At 36.1% G+C, this 13,786-nt stretch overlaps 1 protein-coding gene across 3 annotated transcripts in view; it reads left to right on the top strand.

The window, feature by feature from the left end:
- LOC127073131 (zwei Ig domain protein zig-8) overlaps positions 1-13,786 on the top strand; it is a 178,318-nt gene that overhangs the window by 88,137 nt on the left and 76,395 nt on the right. The gene's annotated exons all lie outside the window — the stretch shown is intronic.

The raw sequence follows: 13,786 nt of genomic DNA on the forward strand, positions 1-13,786 counted from the left end.
CATATTGACATGAATCAATAAGATACAAGCATATGCGTTACCGTAACTACATTCTCACTCTCTATCCTTCTCTCTCTCTCTCTCTCTCTCTCTCTCTCTCTCTCGCGCGCGCGCAACACATTGAAATTCAATGGAAAATGATATTCCACGATGGTTTGAATCACATACAATGTACATATTTTACTTCCCAAGAAAATATTGACGAGATCTAGATCATTTCTACCTTCGTTTTATCGATCAAATGTTTCTACCATTCTATAATTCGGGATAATGATAATAATAATGATGGTAATAATAATAATAATAATACCAACCACAACAACAATGATAATAATAATTTTGTTGTTATAACAACGAAAATAATATTAATAATATCTAACGAATAATAATTAACAATTTATTCTCGGAGCATATATTCAATTTCTTATCCGCGAAAGATCAAAGTTCATTTTATAGAAAAACGAGCATATTACGTCCACCTGAAGGGAAGAAGAAAATTAGCAAATTAACCGCGTCTTTTACTCTTTGTTCTATTCTCCACGTCACGAAATGCATGCATTTGGAGCGCTGAATTATTCAGGGAGGTTCGATATTAACATAATGGAGGGGGGATGCAAATTCACATCATCTCGTCGTAATTGTAGAGGATGATCAGTAAGATTCAATATTTACCACCAATAGAGACATGCTAGCGATATTGTGGACGTATATTCGGAATACAAAAGAGAAGTGATCTCGTTCGACGTTATTTGCTCTTTTTTATCGTCTTCTTCTTCATCTTCTTTCATCGATTTCACTGTTATGTCCGATAAAGAGGAAGAAAACGTTTCATATTGAGAAATTTAAAGAAGAGTCGTGAAAGAATATTCATCAGGTTCCTTTAAATAAATAAAAATTTTTAATACTACTTAAATATCTCGTATTCGTTTAAAAATATTTCACCAAAGATATAGAAAAAAAATAAATAAATAAAAAAAGAACAAAGAAAAGACGAAATAAATTCTCTAATTACTGATATTAAAAAAACCGATGTTAAGTTTGGTAAATTGTTGCGAGATTTTTAACGTTTGTTATTAAAAATCAAGAAAAGAAAAGAAAAAGAAATGAAAATAGGACAACAATTTTTCAATAAACGTCATTCTAAATATATTTGTCTCATGTTCCTCTGAGAATTCTAATCTCTTATAAATATACCTTTTTTCAAAAGCGACTGTGAAAAACGTATGAATTCGATTCTTGGATGCGGTCGCACGGAATCTACTCTTTTTTCTCTTTCTCTTTCTCTCACTCGCTCGCTCGGTGCTCTCCCGAAGAACATCGTTTATCACGCGATGCAATCGCGAGTTCTCGTATAACCACTGTCTACTTTTTCTCTTTCTTTTTCTTTTTTCTTTTTTCTTTTTTTTTTTTTTTTACTCGACTAGTGGAAAAGCGTCGCGCGGCGGAATTACGCCCGCGGAGAAGAAAATAAATCCTTCAAAGGATTATTCGTGCTTTAAGGAAGAAAAATTCTTCGTGATATACGATGTGAAGAAAAAAATAATCCACGAGTTCGTTCGGTTATCCATGTCGCAGAATAGATACTCCTTCTCGTACTCGTGACATGGTGTGTGCCGCAAATTTAAAAAGTAACTTCTGAAAACTTCGACGTACTCCATTTTTTCCTTTGCAAGTTCTTTTTCTTCCTTTTTTTTTTATCTATTTTTTTTTTTTCTTTCAGAGCAGATGAAACAGGTTTTTATTTCTTCTCATAGAAAATAGTTCACCGAATAATAAAAAATGATAGGAAGATAAATAAAATAAAATAGAAATGGATAATATCGGGAAGAATAGAATAGAATAGCATAGAATAAACAATTATGAAATATATAAAAATATACAAATCTAAAATAAATATAAAATAGAGTAAGAAGAAAAATTTATATATGAAGCAGCATTTTAGAGAACATACGCGGAAAAATATACAAATTAAAATAAAAGACAATAAAAGACGGGGAAAAAGAAAGATAAAGAGAGAGAGAGAGAGAGAGAGAGAGAGAGAGAGCTAATATCAGATGCAGTTAGATACAACTCCAACTTGTATGTGTAATTATAACGAAACGTGTAATAAAGCGTAAAATTAAATTCCAACTCGTTTGGTCCACTTTTGTCTTCTGCTTCTCTCTCTCTCTTTTCTCTGGAGTTCGATTTTTATGTCCACAAAACTGTGAATATTTGCCAAATATTACTTGCGCTAGAAGCACGTGAACGCAACTGATATTACTTCGGGATTCTTAATTGAGAGTTCGAAAGAGCCGTCAGTGCAATTACAATCAGGCAAATCGCATTTAGGAACGCGTTACGAACGAAAAGCTCGAGGGTCGAGCGTCGAAAGGTCACGCTCGTCCGTGGATACATAGATACGTAGCTTATGACGTCATTACAGCCGAGGATTTTGCTAGCGTACATCCCCGTACTAGAAATGTCAAAATGAAAGCTTTTAAACGAGAAACTTGGAAATATTCCTCGCAAAGCAATTCTCTTAAAAATGTATACATTCATGAAAATAAAAATTTGAAATAATTTAAAAATAAAGATTTAAAAATAAGAAGGAAAAAAAGTAAAAAGGAAAGAAAGGAAAAGACCTCCCGTCTCAGAACGAAATTATTTTTGTCGGTAAAAATAAAACGCACGTACCGATCGATGATCAACCATGAAGAAACTTCTTTCCTGAAGATCTCTAAAGACTACAGTCGTATGCACAGGAGAACGATCGAGCGTGTGAACTAACGCGTGTATCAGTTATACGCACGTGTCGCTTCCTTTGCCGTACGTTCAAAGGATAAGAATTGTGTGGCCCGAGAAGATGGAACGACACTAAGATCCTAAAAGAAAAAAAAAAAAAAGAAAAGATGAAAGAAATAGAAAGAGATAAAAGAGAAAGAAGAAAAAATAGTCCTTCCAAGGTGGGAATTATAAGAAGGGGAAAAGATCCTCGTGAAGATGAGAGGGGAGAGAAAGAGAAAAGTCGGATGGGAAAAGTGTGCCGAGTCGACTTTTATTACTCACTCTCACGTATTTCCACCTTCGTGCTTTCGTATCTCTATTGTTACCTCTTTGCCTCTCACTTTTTCTACCTTTTTCCCTGTGTATCGTACTTGCACGTCTCACGTATTTATATGTATGCGTTTATGTATGTGTGTGTCCATGACCGCTCGGGAGCACGCTCGCACGGCTTTTTTCTCTGTTCGCGACACCACCGGCAACGACCTTTTGTACCTTCGAGCCTGGCTTGCACCACCGCTCTCCAATGTATGTATGTATGTATGTACCATCAGACTGCACATACCCTGTAGACCAAGCTGTTCGCGATAGTTACAGGCGCCGCGAGTAAAGCGAGTAAAACGGAGCGCAATTCTCTCGGATGCGCATATCGCTTTAACAATGCGCGCGTGCGTCTCGCCTACGCTCCAACGCCAAACCTGAATCGATGATATTTTTTTTTCGCTTTTCTCCTTCCACATATCCTTTCTCTCTCTCTCTCTCTCTCTCTTTCATGTTTTCTCCTTTCGTTTCCAGCGAGTAAAAAATACTATAGAAGCTTTTAAAAGATAGAAAAAAAGAAAGGAAAAAAAGCAAAAAAGAAAAAAAAGGAAAAAACTATGAACGAGATCGACTAACGAATGGCTTTATCGAGATTCGTTTCATTACTAAACCCGACGTAGTACGTTCACGCGAACGTGCCCGTACGTATCTACGTACACATCTGTTTTAATCGTGGCTGCCAGTGGTCATTTGAAAATACATTGGGCAAAAATCGAATTCATGTCCCTGTCAAATTTACTTTATTCGTTCTATCCTACTATATAACGTTTTAAGAATGGTTATAGCGTGTATTTTAATGTCAGATATTCCAGACTGACATGCGAATTTTTATTGACCTGATTTCTTCATCGATCCCCTCCATGCTACCGAGTACACCCTGCGGTGACACGCGCATCCACGAACGAGATTGGAAACGACGACTTCCCGAAAGCCGATTGATCATTTAAACGACGCGAGAAATTCGTTGGGCTCTGTGAACATTGTTGGCCGATGACGAGAAGTTATTTTTAAGAGTGAAAGAGAAAAAAGAAAAGAGAGAAAAAAAGAAAATGAGAGAGAAAGGGAGAGAAAAAGAGAGAAAGAGGAAGAAAGCTCTTGTTTTATATCGGAACACGATTTTGTTACGAGTATCGGAAAAATAGTCAGCACCCTTTGTTATATTTTCCCTATGGTCCGCCAACGAACGTATTAATACAAAAAGTAAACGCTATCGAACAAAAACGTTTCTCTTTCCCGTGGAATTTACATACCTACAAATCACAAAATTCATTCCAAGCTTATCGACGAATCAACGCGCATTAACGCACGCATTACGACTACCTTTCGGTGACTGCACTCGTTCATATTTGTAAATTATAAATTCTCCACAGTTTTATGTGTGTGTTTTACTTGTACGTGTATGTTTAAACAGTTATATTCGTAGCTCGTTTTAAATCGACTCACGATATTTACGATTCCACTCGGCCGATTTCGTCGAAATTCTCTAATTCGCCATGTTTTATGAGCAACAGCCTTCTACATATAATTAATCAGCATCGCAATTAATGATATACAACGATGTTTCGGGATGACTGTTATTATGCGAGTCGCTTTAAATGCAAACCGATAACGAGAATGAGCAAAGAAAATCGAGCGATCTCGTTTTATGTGGGCAACGATAGCAATGAGAAATTATGTTTCATTATTTATTGCTTTTTCCTCTCTCTTTCTCTGTATACTATTATTTTTAATTATGTTTCTTTGTTTAACTTTCTTTTAGAATTGTTCTCAATTATACTCAGTTTATCTTGTTTTGTAATTAACTTTAATTCCATTCATAGCTCGTAACTTTAAATAATTATTATTGCTTGTTACTTTCTCGTTTTTTCTCTCTCTCTCTCTCTCTCTCTCTCTCTCTCTCTCTCTCTCTCTCTCTCTCTCTCTCTCTTCATCTTTGGTTAATCACAAGTATAGTTTCAATTTACATCTCTTATGAATACTCGAACGAAACTAGAATTTTGAATGATTCGTGGAGTACAAAATAAATTAAGATTTAGAAGAACGACCCGAATGTTTCGTGATCACGAAGTTGAAATAATTTTGAGATTATGCAATTGAAATTTAATAATACGTAAAAGTCAAAATAAATAGAGGGAAAATAGAAATTTGTTTGAATTCGTTTCACAAATCATTACTATTTTAGATGGAGAGTCGAAATCACGTTCGAAATTCTTTATATATATATATATTTGAGTAAGGGGTGATGCTCGTTAAGATGTTTTAATTCAATATTCGTTTTTTCGATATCGATTTCCTCCGACAAGGCTCTCCCGACAAAGCGTTAAGCTTATAAAAGTAAAACAAAAAAAAAATATTATTGAAAATAGTGAAACTGAAAAAAAACTAACGAGTCGAAAAATCGCGGAAATCGTGGCGAAAGTTCAGAAAATTGAACGATTTTGGTGGCAGCCAAAAAATAACGTAACGTTTTTTGTGCAAAATTGGAAGCCAGCGATCGTAACAACACGACGACGATGATGATGGCTTCTATTGCTACGTACTACTACTACTATTCCTAACAGAGAGCCAAGTGTAAGTGTGAGTTAGCAAGTGAGTGCCCAAAAATCGTTCGTTCGTGGTTAACTCCGGGGAAAGAGAACACAATTATTTGCTTGCTTCGAACAACTCATAGTTTCGAATAATGCGTCACTTGTTTCGAACGTTTCGGGGATGATCGTGAATGATCGTTCGTTACGGCTTCTCTAAAATCGGAACCCGTTACGTCCGGTGGAACAATTTATATGCACCTGCACACGTTAATCCTTTTCCTGAATACATATAGCTATGTACATATGTATAGATGAATAGTGAAAAGCGATAATAGCTTCTGGTAGAAATACGATTAACAAAGACTATTATACATTATCTTTGTTAGGAGTTTAATTAGCTAACCAAGAATAATATCAGTTATTAAGAACAGCATGGTTCTTAATTTATTTTATACAAAAGAAAAAAAAGAAAAGAAAAACAAATTATGTTCATAGAACATTATAAATTCACGATCTTGATTAAAAGATTATTATGGGGATAAATAAAAACAATTAAGTATATACAAACGCACACGCCATTATTGCTTTTTACCGTACACACAAACATTCATAGATACATATATATGTATATATAAACTAATTTACACGTGCACGTAAACATATGCTGCTCTTTCCATGAACAACACTTCAAACACCTCGTTGATAAACTCAGAGCGTAGGAAGCATCATAAATTCCATTTTCGCATGCCCTGCATTTAACTTTGTCCGTGGTATTCGATACGTTATTATCGTACCGCGCTATCGGATACACGTGTTTTGGAATGTTTGCCTTTGTCCGAACGGAGCAAAGGTATTCGACACGTTCATGTAAATTCAACATGTAAATACGTGCCGCGTATGCGAACATCTTGCAAAGCCGTCGGGTGTTTCCATAATATCCTCGTATCACGTAATCGACGATCGTGAAAGACACGAGATACGATGAATAAGACGTCGTACATATCTGAAATGATCTTCGATTGATTGATATTCTCATAGATAAAACATTCACACGATAAAGATAGGAATATCACAATTGAGTCGATATGTATATGTGTGTGTAAATAATATTTATATAATGTACAAATAATATTTATTTCAAAGTATTATTTTTTTCTCTCGAGATTTTAAGTCTTCATAATTGATTAATTTTAATTTTGAAAGCCTTAAATATAAGACATATACCATAATACACGAGCATAATTTAAGTGTATAAAAATAATCAGAAAAATCCATACAAGTTTTCTCTATCAGATCCTCTTTCATAATAAAGTACATTATTAAAAACATCTATTGTAATCATAATTAATAATTCTTTTTATAACGCGTATACGTCAAATACATTTATTTCTTTAAATATCAGCGATAACCAAATCGATGTCTTATTTATTGTTGAAAATATTAAAAGCGTCGTTGGAAATATTAACAACAAATGGGATCCATTTATAATTTAATTGATAAAGCGAAAAGCGCATCGATGCACGTATGACCGTGTAAAGAAAAAAAGAACATATATTCGGAAACAAAGAAAACAAAAAAAAAACAAAAAATAAAGAAAACAGTTTCTTTTCGTCGTTAGCATTTACGCGTATATTCAATTTCCACTAGAACGAATCGTCAAAGTGTTTTAATGCAATCAAACTAAATTGTCTCTCACCGTCAGAAAGTAATATGTTTTCTACAGAAGCAGCAAACCGAACACGCTTCAGTTAACTACAGCGACTACTTTGATAAAAACAAACGGCGAGCACGAACCTTTCTGGTTTTTCTTTTTTTTCTGATCTATCTCTCTTCTTTCCTTAGGCTTGATTACTTTATCATTGAAACAAATGCTTGAATCATTTATTTATTTATTTAATTTCTCAATTAAAAACCGATTCACACATTTCAATTCGTTCTATCACATGAGTTCAATCTCCGGAAAAAATTCTAATTCTTCTCGCGTCGCAACAAAATTTGATTTAAATGACGACTAAAATATCACTTTTTAATGAAAGATAAAATTTAAGTAGATAAAGTTAATAGCATGACGAAACTGATATAAGATATGTCTGAAGATCCTTTTACTTTGTGGATATCGAGACCATTAGGGGTAAAGGATGAGCGCAGCGATCGAAAATCTCCTTTGTTCATAGACAAAAGATATTATCAGAATTTAGTTAAGAAAACGTCGACAAAGAGAACATTGACAAAGAGAAGAAATTTGACGAATCGGTGACTGAACTGAGACTGAACGAAAATGTGTAAACGTATGCATATAAATTACATACAATAATATTAAAATCAAATCGAAACGAAGACGGGACGAAGACTAAATCGATCTTAATTCGTTTAATGGAGAAACATACCGTCAAAGCAAAGAGCCGAGCTATTAAATAAAAAAAGAAAAAGAAAAAACAAAAAAACAAGATAAAATTACTGTAAAAGAGAAGAACAGAGATAGAGAATATTCTCTTTCATTCTTTTACCCTTTCTGTTTACACTCTTTCCTTAATAGCCCTTCGTTTCTTGCTACTCGTTGTGTACTACGACGAGCAATTCTTCTCCATGTGATTCAAGGAAGAATGGAATACCGTGAAATTAATTAAATAAATGGCGGACGAGTCCTAGTACGCTGGAATACCGGTAGAATGGCGAAGTAACGACGGAAGGGTGCAATCGAGGGCAGGAAGGACGAAAGAATGAGAGGAGAAAGAGGGTTAGCAAGGACGAGGGTAAGAAGGGATGAGTCGATCCTATAGACGAAGCCTTCCGCTAGATTTCTACGGATTCGAGTCAACGCTGACTATCATCTCTCTATCTCTTCTTTCTTCCATCCTTTTTTTCACTTCGCCTCCTCTCATTATCGTAATCGAGAATAATTTTTCAGATCGCGACCCCGTCACTGCGTACAAGACCGAGTCGTCCGCAAAATTGAGGCCGAATCGGATCGAACACAAAGGGGCGTAGAATAGAGAACGGGGAGGAAAGAGGGAGTGAGTGCTTCGTCGAAATTGAGGAATAACGATCCCTCGGGACAGACGAGGAGACGGAGAAAAATAATTCCTTCCCGTTCCCCTTTTACTTTTTCTTTCTATCTTTTCTCTCCGCAATCCTCTTCGTTCCTCTCTATTTCTCTTTCTCTTTCTCTCTCTCTCTCTCTCTCTCTCTCTCTCTCTCTCTCTTTTTCTTTCCCGAGCACTCTCAGTGCTTTACTAGAGTGTAATAGAAAATACATACCTTCGATCGAAAAATAGTCGTCCCTCTATCGAAAAATTCCATCCTCTCACATAATTACGTTCGTCTCGCTCTCTATACCGATCGAAGACACTTCCAATACATGTACTATAAAAATCTTTTTAAAACGACATCATCGAGAAAAATTCGATAAAATACTATTCGTTCCGAAGAATGATTATGTGCGTAAAATTTAGTTGAATATTTTGAATGATATCACCGAGGATTCTTAAGAGCAGATATCTCTTTTGTTTATTCAGAAATAGCTAAATAATAAGAAAATAAAGGGATTTAATTCGTTAAGAGTGAAAACCATTGGCCGGTGCTATCGTCGTTCATTCGCGATAATTAGAATCGTCGAATCGTCACGATAACCGAGGAAACAGCCTCGGGTGGAGACGTCTTAGTCGAGGAAAGTTTGTTCGTCTTTATTGAATCCCCCTCTTACACTTCCATCCTTACCCCCGATGGTCACGATTACCGGACCTTTCCTCCCTACCGAACTTGGTGCCGCGAGCTAGTCGAAGAATCGCTCCGAGCTGCCTCGAGCAATTCCTGAACGCTTTTCCTTCCGTATTTTCCTCTTCTCCTTTCTCCTTCGCCCCTTTTCTCCTCCTCCTGGTTTTTCCTCATACCCGTCATCACCACTGCCTCTTTCTTCCCCTAACACCGCTTTATCCGTCTCTATATTCGTTCGAATGAGAGTTACACCTCACCATTTCTCTTCTCTTTTCTCATCCTCCCTTTCCTTTCCTCCTCCTCTTTTTCATCTCGGAGCCCTCTCGAAGATCACCTGAATTCGTGAAAGGCAACCGCTCCTTCGACGCGTACGCTTTCTGGAATTAGGGTAATTAGAGGCAATTCTGAGCTGGAATTAAAGTCGGGATAAGATTACTTCTGTTCCTCTTTCCCATCTCTTCGTTAGAGCATCCACCCTACATCCTTCGCGCGAGCGGATACACGAGAGGGTGTATACCCTCTTGCTAGCTTGTCTCCCCCTCTCTCTCTCTCTCTTTCTCTCTCTACATATATATATATATATATATATATATATACACACATACATACATATATATATATATCTCATGTCGCTTCTTGTCGTGCTCACAGACGTCGCAGCATCTCGCCGATCCTCGAACCCAGATACTCTCCTCTACGTTTCTACTACATCCTCCCACGTAAGGCACAATTATGGCGCTTAATATCTCGTTTCGTCCCATCCTCCTTCGTGGCTCGTCGTCTCGTGAATTAACGCGCGCTATCGCTCGCGGCCGTACTGCTCGTTACGAGGAGGTACCTTGCATGTAGATACGAATCACGTTAGTGGCATTACGAGTTTCAAGTAAAAGGATATATAAGAGAACGAGGAAGGAGAAGAGGATTGATGACGATAACGATGATGATGATGATGATGATAATTATACACTCCGCAAATATTTTCTTCCACATACTCTCCACGGACTATTTCCTACGTAATTGCAATTTGTTGAACGTTTCAAATCCATTTCTGTTAATCTATAAAAACTTTGATATCATCCTTTGATATCAAACACAAATCTGAATATGTTATCAAAGATTCTATAAAGTCGAGAAATAAATTTTTATCGTCGTATATCTATCGCATCGCAATATTACTCTAATTGTTCGATTTTGATAGAGAACGAAATAAAAGGAAAAGAAAGAGAGAAGGTGGAAAAGTAGGGGCTCGAAAAAGAGCCGATGCTCTTATCCTGCTTTCGTACTCTTGATATTCGAACTCGTTCGCTTAAGTAGAAACCCACTTTTAAGGACCGATTAAAAACTCTCCGGAAGAGAACGAAAGAGGGGGAAAGAGAGTAAGAGAGAGCGAAAGAGAAAGAGAGAGAGAGACGAGTTTGCTGATTAAAAACTCTTAAAGTGCACGCTCGAATATCGGCCAACCTCGAGCAGCAATAGAGAAAGAGAGAGATAGAAAAAGAGAGTATAAGCGCGCGCACGCTGAAAAATGTCCGAGTTTTCAACTCCAACAACCATACCTCAATCATTCTCGTCCTTCGTTCAGTTTTTTTAATACTTTCGACGCGAAAAATCGTGAGAAACGATAACGTAGTTGTATGTAACTACGTATAAACACGCGTACGCGCCCGCATGCATCCCCATTACAAGCTCTTAAAAAATGGAATTGATTTTGTGATTGAGTCTTAAAGTATCTCATTTGGTTCTTTACGAAATATCATCTCGGAGAATCGAGTCAACAAAATTAAATGAACCGTGATAATTTTAGTTCGCATCGTCGTTAAAATTTTTCATGAGACTAGTGAGAATCGTGGTTGGATCTTCCGACTTGATCGAGGTGAGATCATTGATAATTTTTTTCCGACCTCATTCACCTTCCTCAACTTTTTCCGTACCTTCCTACTCGATTTGGTCTTGTTTCTCTGTCTCTCTCTGTCTGTCTCTCTCTCTCTCTCTCTCTCTCTCTCTCCCTCTCTGTAGTTTTCTACGATTTCTTTATCGAAACACGAATGACGTATGAAACTAGCACGGCGAAAGGATCAAAGAAATCTCTTCTAACGAAATTTGCAGGTGCTTCCATTAGCGAAAGAGCAAACGTAAAAGCGAAATGCAAATGTTTACTAAACAGTGATAGAAAACCTTTAAGTAAACGGTACCACTTGCCGATTAAGTAAAAAATATTTCACTGTAAAGAAATTGCAGACGTGTTTGTAGAGTAACGATTTACTTCATTCTTCGAACGTTGTCAATAGATAAAGAAAAAGAAAGAAAGAGAGAGAAAGAGAGGGAGAGAGGGAGAGAGGGAGAGAGAAAATAATAATACTGGAAGCTCGAGTGGCGCGTTTTCTCGTACGGAAAATCGACCTACGATGAAAAGTTTGAGGAAGAATAACCATGAAGATAGAAGCTTACAACAGGGAAAACTTCAAACGAAGATACTAACTCGTTCTCTTGGTAAGACGTAAAAAGAAGTAATTTAGCTAATCGTTCTAACAAACTTTGGAATATTCAAACAAATCGACAAATTTTTCTATGTCGAAACAATGAAAGGATCAAAAAGATTCGATGAAAATCACACCTCGTATACACGCCGTCGACGCGTCGTTCCCGTTGATTGTTTCAATTCTCTAATATTGACATTGCATTAAGCTCCGACCAGTGATCTATTATTCCATTAAACAGGATTTCACTCAAGGGAACATTTAACGGGCCACAATCATTCCTACTTGTTCGTCCGTGCATTTTTCCATGCGAAAAATCTCCAACTTTTACGGTCGGATCGGCTCTCCAGCGAGCTTCGTAAAGTTTGTTCGTTCGTTCGTTCGTTCGTTCTTCGAATAAAATAGAACGAATATTGGCGAAGAAACGAAGTAAAAAAAGAAGAAGAAGAAGAAGAAGAAAACATCTTATCGATGAAAAAGAAACGGTGGTCGTACGATTACTTTTTTGATGTCAAAAAAAAAAAACAATTAAAAAATAAAAGAAAAAAACAAAGTGATATTTATCTTTCGTTGCACTCCGTTATATTAATGATATTTTCTTTCGCGTTAATACAAAGCCCGTTAACGAACGTACCTTTAAAGATTGAATTATCGTATCATGTGCAACAGATGTCAAAAGAAACAAACGTAACACTCTTGCTACATCTCTATAGATCGCTCTAACATCCCATCCATCTTCCTCTCTCTCCAACCCTCTACGCGTGGTTTAATCAGCACGCGTTGTTTGACAAATAATTGCGCTTTACGCAACTGCCCAGCGATCACAAATATTGTACCACCGGATTCGAATTAATCGTTACGAATTCGTCGATCCGCTGGTCTGTATACGACAATGCCTGATTTGACTCTTCTGTTCTCTTTACGTGAGTGAAATAATTCTCAATGAATTCAAGATGAAACAAAACGTAAATAAAATGTGTATTAAGTGTTCCTTTAATAAAGTATTATAATGCAATATGAATGTTTTAATAATCGGAAGAGAGAAAGAATGTTAAATGCAGTTTAATGAGTGTTTCTTATCCTATTTAATTAGGAATTACTTGTTTATAATTGAAATTTGAATTTTATACCCATCTGACTTCACAAAATTCTCTTAACACGTAGCTTTTTAAGATTCTTACACGAAAGAAAAGGAAAAAGAAACATTCGATCGAGAAAATTATTATTATTTTGTTTTCTCAAAGATATTATCAAAGTTATGAAAATTTTACTATTACAACACTCCATATACATTTATTAGTAATGCACGTATGTAAGTACATGTAGATATGCGAACGTACTTACGTTAACGTTCACCTACAAAAAAATACCGTGACACAAATTCGTAGGTTCATTTGTTTATCCGGCAAAATATTAACGCTGGTGAAAACACCTTAACATATAATACAAACATAACGATGGAAAGTTCGACGATACTCACGAGTTTCAATCGTCAAGGAAATACATCGCGACATGAAACGGTCTAGCGTGACGATTTATGCGATTCCTCTCTCACAACATTCGAGCATTTTGAATTGTTTTGCATTTTGAAAAGTCCCGTCTGTCGCGAAAACGTCACGTAAATTATTATACCCTTCTTTTTTTCTTTTTGTTTTATTTGTCAAAAAATATTTCCCTCTCGAGCGTAATTTTTCATACGTTTTGTTAGTAGCGAGTATCAAGATCGAACGTTTATTAATGAAAGAAATTCTAGATGCATTATAAAAATGGAACGAACCAAACCCATTAATAGTATCACTTGAAAACGATTCACGTACGAACGTATTTATATGTTTACGTATAAATCTTTTCAATAGCGAAACGATTCATAGAATCAAAAATTATAGTAAGATAGCAATGAGAGTGTCGATAAATATAATAGTTACTTCATTTTTCAAATGTCGTTTTATTGAAATAAACTCCTTACTTTATAGCGGCATTTAT

The sequence above is a fragment of the Vespula vulgaris genome, chromosome 2, assembly GCF_905475345.1.
Source record: "Vespula vulgaris chromosome 2, iyVesVulg1.1, whole genome shotgun sequence".
NCBI lineage: Eukaryota > Metazoa > Arthropoda > Insecta > Hymenoptera > Vespidae > Vespula > Vespula vulgaris.